Source organism: Eschrichtius robustus, chromosome 4 (genome assembly GCF_028021215.1).
Source record: "Eschrichtius robustus isolate mEscRob2 chromosome 4, mEscRob2.pri, whole genome shotgun sequence".
Classification (NCBI taxonomy): Eukaryota; Metazoa; Chordata; class Mammalia; order Artiodactyla; family Eschrichtiidae; genus Eschrichtius; species Eschrichtius robustus.
Genome location: NC_090827.1, coordinates 96,273,372 through 96,278,456, shown reverse-complemented (window position 1 = coordinate 96,278,456; position 5,085 = coordinate 96,273,372). Strand labels below are relative to the sequence as shown.

The window sequence follows — 5,085 nt, the reverse complement described above, 5'->3', positions numbered from 1 at the left end:
AATGTTGGGAAAAAATAGAGTTCTATATGTATTGTCAGGGTTTAAAAGTAGAATTTAGGAAAACTTAAAATCATGTGTAGATCTGACATGTGTCCACTCCTATTAGGACAGTGACTGGTTGTATATAAGGAGTAGATCTGGTCTTTGAAAATATAATCAGCTAAACAGGATATCAGTAATTTAGACAAACTGATCAGAAATGGACTTCAGGGCTACAAGAGCACTGGAGTACTTTACAATAAGCTGTGCTGGATATGGTTGCTCCATCCCTACCACCTTCAAGGGTGCTTTTTTGTATAGCAAGAGCAGAAAGCTAAATAATTTTTTTCTAGATTTCCTTACTCATATAGAATGCAATTAGGTTCTATCAATTAGATGCATTCATATAAGTGTTTTTAAGTGAAAAAATGAAAGGAAGCCATCTTTCTGCTGATTTTTGTTGGTTTGTTGTTATTGCAAGCAAGTGTGAGGATGTGACTTTGTTTTGTGGCTTTGTTTTAGAATCCAGTTTCCAGCTTCACTGGTGTTTAAGTAAGTTCGGGGGTGACAACTACTTCCTGATTCATCCAGACAGTATGTCAAACTCAGTGGTTCAGAGGTGACCTCTTGATTTTCAACTTTTCTGATTGTATCAGAGGTCAACCCTTGGTTGATCAATTCAGTATGTAATGTTCTAAGGAATACCTCAGAACCTACTCTTCCAATAGTTCTCTGGATTAAATCCCATCCTGTATATAATAGTGTATTCTGTTAGAGAAACCAAGAAGAAATAGTCAGTTTTCTGTTTGGAATTAATTCTACTGTTGTTTGAGAAAGTAGTGTGTTATCCATACTCAAAATTTGGTGTAATAGAAAATGTATACAATTGTAACCCACAGATATCTCCAAATGTATACATGAGTAGGTTAATATAACTATCCCTCGAACAGGAAAATGTATCTAATTCCACACTTTGAGTTCTTTTTTCCTTAATCCACAGATGCATTCTTACACCCTGCCCTCCCCGCAATGTGGTATACATATACTGAAATAATTATCATGACTAATAGTTAAATAGAAAAAAAAAAAATACTATTTTGTCAACAAGGGAACATCCTTGGTTTCATTATCAGTTAGCCAAAAATTGAGTCAATACATAACCACAAACATACACAGAGGTATTAAACCTTATCTTCCCAGACCTAGTAACAAAAGGAAAAGTTTATGAAAGAAAAAAGTTATACTATTCTTTCAGTATTTTATTCAATTTGATTACTTCCCTTCCTTACTCAGAGTCTAAAACTGTATTGAGTTACAAACCTTTGCCCTAACATTTACCTGAGCTATACCTGAAGAAATCTTTTAAACAGCTTTTCTTAAAATTACTTAATGGAAAGGGTACTTGACAGGGAAGAAGGAAAAGCTTGAGTGTTTATGGCTGCAGCTATTAACTAGTGAAGATCACTTCATTAGATCTCTCTGGGGCTTAGCTTACACTTCAATTAAAAATTAAAGGTGACCTAAATGATCTCTAAAACTTCCTATAGGTCTAAGATACCAGGTTTCTCTTCTGGCTATGCTATTCCAGGAAGGAATATACAAAAAGAGTGTTTAAAATGGCCTCTTAGATTATGGAAGGAAAATGCTAAATTAGAACTTATTAATTAAATATGCAGAGAAACATGGGAAGAAATAAGACATTTCCTAAAGGAGAATCCATAATTTAATGCAGATTTTAATTAATATAATACCACAAACTATCAATAAATATTATGAAAGGTGCTTCTCTTTCCACCATGCTTAGGGAGAAATGCTGGCACATATTTTCCTAAAGCTTAAAAATGTACTTATCTACAAATCTGTGTGTTTGTTGTTTTTCTCTCTTAAAAGAGAAAAAAGGAAAATATCTGAAAGTCATAATTTTCAAGGTGATTTTTTAGGGAAGCACAAAGATGAAGAAATTTTGTCTGTTAAAAGATATGATGTTTGTGATAGTCGATTATCCTTAGGATATTTACTTTTATTACAACCTGTGGCTTCACTTTCTTAATATCTTTAGGGCTAAGATTGCTGAGATATTAGGAGAAGACAGCAATGACAAAAATATTTTGGAATTTATCATCATTCTATCTAAAATGCCTTTATTTTCCTTGAGTTTACTGCATATATGAAAAAGAAAAACAAAGGTCTATGAGAGAAGCTTTAGAGTTCAAATTTCATTATAAAAGTTACAAATTAATTTATTTAATTACCAAAATCCATCCAATACTATTAATTTGTTCTCTCAAGTGCATGGAACAGTGCATGGAAAGGTGCCTTACCAATAGGATATTAGGGCATTTTCCATGGGCTAGGTTAGACGCAAATTCTTCATGAAAAGAAAAAGCTTTAGTGCTCACTTTGGCAGCACATATACTAAAATTGGAACAATACAGAGAAGATTATTAGCATGGCCCCTGCACAAGAATGACATGCAAATCTGTGAAGCATTCCATATTTTTAAAAAAGCAGTATAATTTCAGCTATATTTGTAAATATCTGGAATTTGAGAAAAAATAGTTCTTTAAACATTGTTTAGACTGCACAACCAGTTTGACCTTTGCCTAAGCACCCTAGTAATTAGGACATTGAGTATAATGATTAATGCAATGAATTGACTAACTGTATGACTGAGCTAACCAAATAATATAATTCACTTAATGTGAAATATGTGCAGTCTAACTGTTGTGTAATTCATTAGTTCTACTATTTTGTTCATGCTCTGAGAAATCCCTGACCTCCTCTGTTCTGCAAGATAGCACCTTCAACAACTAAATAGGCTACATGCATCATATTGCTGGGAAACTCAAATACATAAACACAAACAAATACTAACAGAGAATTAGAATTGATGAATCTAGCTTCCTGCAAATTTCTATACTGAAAACTAGGGGAACCTCGAAAGAAACAGGAAAACAGGTTGTGGGTTAAAGATTCTGTGTTAATAATTTTCTTTGCACAAAGACTGTCTACCTAGTATGGTACTTTTGAATACTAGAGAGCAGAAAGACAGAGTTTCCAAGCCAAGAAAGTTTTAAATACAAGTGTCAATAAGCAGGACTTTATGGGGCCTTCCCAGAACAGACCCTCCCCCTTCCATGTTCTCCACCTGGCTCTTGTCTGTAGAAAAACTTTAGCCTCCTAGGCTGTCCTCAGGTTCCAAAGAGTAAATATAATCAGAGTAGTGAGAAAATGCAGAAAGAAAAGAAAACAGTCAAGCAAGACAAAATAATAATAGTTTAGCCATTAAACAAAGTCAAGGACCTTTAGTCCCTCCTCAAGGGCTATAGATAATATTCTGAAACATATCTTTGTGCTGTTTTACAGATACTGAAACCCCCACCAGGTGGAAGAAGTTAACTATAGCTGCCCACAAGCATGTAGCCATATTAGTTAGAACCAGAAGGTTGATGATGTTGACTCTTGATTACCTCACCACCAACCAATCAGAAGCATGTCCACAGCTGATCATGCACCCAGTAACCCCTCTCCCTCACCCTGTCTTTAAAAATCTTTCCCTGGAAGCCATGAGGGAGTTTGGGCCTTTTGAGCACTAGCCAACTGGACTCCTTCTTTGGTGCCCTGCAATAAATGCTGCACTTTCCTTCACCACATCCAGGGTCAGTAGACTGGCTTTACTGCACGTGGGCAAGCCAACACAAGTTTGGTTCAGTAACACAAGGAGTGTGGATGTACTACTAGATAGCCTCATTAGTATTAGCCTTGTACATAGGTAAATACCCACATACACCCTGCAGCCCAGTGGAAAGCACACAGGCTTTGGGTCTAACAAAGCTCATCATCACATTTCAACCAATTTTATTGCATTTGACTCCAAAACAAATCCTGTGTGTTATAAAGGTAGGGTGTCTTTCTCACATGAGATAAGGAAACTCACATTCAGAATAAATAAGTGACTTGCCAATGATCACAAAAGTAATACATATTAGAGCCAGGTATACCCAGATGTTTTAACTCTGAATTCACTGCTGTTGTTTCTATTACAAATTATTAAATCTTGCATGTTTCAATTGCAAATGACCAAAGTGTCAACTTACGTCCCATGGGGCTCTTTGGTGGGGCTAATGCTGGACTCTGGGAGGGCTCACGTCAAGGAGGACTTCCCAGAACTTCTGCTGCCAGTGTCCCTATCCTCACGGTGAGCCAAGGCCACCCCCAGCTTCTGCAGGAGATCCTTTAACACTAGCAGTATCCTGAATTTTATATATATAGAATCATATCACCAGACAGGCCTTCTGGATCCTCCTCAAGAAGCTCACATATGCCTCAAATAAAAATGTCACCAAGCAAGAGAGATGAATCAAAGATTTAAACATTAAAAAAAAAAATGAGGAGGAGCTTAAAGATGGCAGAAGAGTAAGGCGTGGAGATCACCTTCCTCCCCACAACTACATCAGAAATACATCTACATGTGGAACAACTCCTACAGAACACCTACTGAAAGCTGGCAGAAGACCTCAGACCTCCCAAAAGGCAAGAAACTCCCCACGTACCTGGGTAGGGCAAAAGAAAAAAGAAAAAACAGAGACAAAAGAATAGGGATGGGACCTGCACCAGTGGGAGGGAGCTGTGAAGGAGGAAAGGATTCCACACACTAGGAAGCCCCTTCACGGGCAGAGACTGCAGGTGGCGGAGGTGGAAAGCTTCAGAGACACAGAAGAGAGCGCAGCAAAAGGGGTGCGTAGGGCAAAGCAGAGAGATTCCCGCACAGAGGATCAGTGCTGACCAGCACTCACCAGCCCGAGAGACTTGTCTGCTCACCCAATGGGATGGGTCGGGGCTGGGAGCTGAGGCTCGAGCTTCAGTCGGATCCCAGGGAGAGGACTGGGGTTGGCTGTGTGAACACAGCCCGAAGGGGGTTAGTGTGCCACAACTAGCCAGGAGGGAGTCCGGGAAAAAGTCTGGAGCTGCTGAAGAGACAAGAGGCTTTTTCTTGACTCTTTGCTTCCTGGTGTGCAAGGAGAGGGGATTAGGAAAGCCGCTTAAAGGAGCTCCAGAGACGGGCGTGAACCGCAGCTTTCAGCATGAACCCCAGAGACGGGCATG

General features: G+C 38.5%; 1 non-coding gene across 1 annotated transcript; it reads left to right on the top strand.

The window, feature by feature from the left end:
- Nucleotides 1–2,370: 2,370 nt before the first annotated feature.
- LOC137764514 (U6 spliceosomal RNA) lies at nt 2,371–2,480 on the top strand. Its single transcript, XR_011074016.1, has one exon. It is a non-coding gene; the product is annotated as a U6 spliceosomal RNA (small nuclear RNA).
- Nucleotides 2,481–5,085: the final 2,605 nt, after the last annotated feature.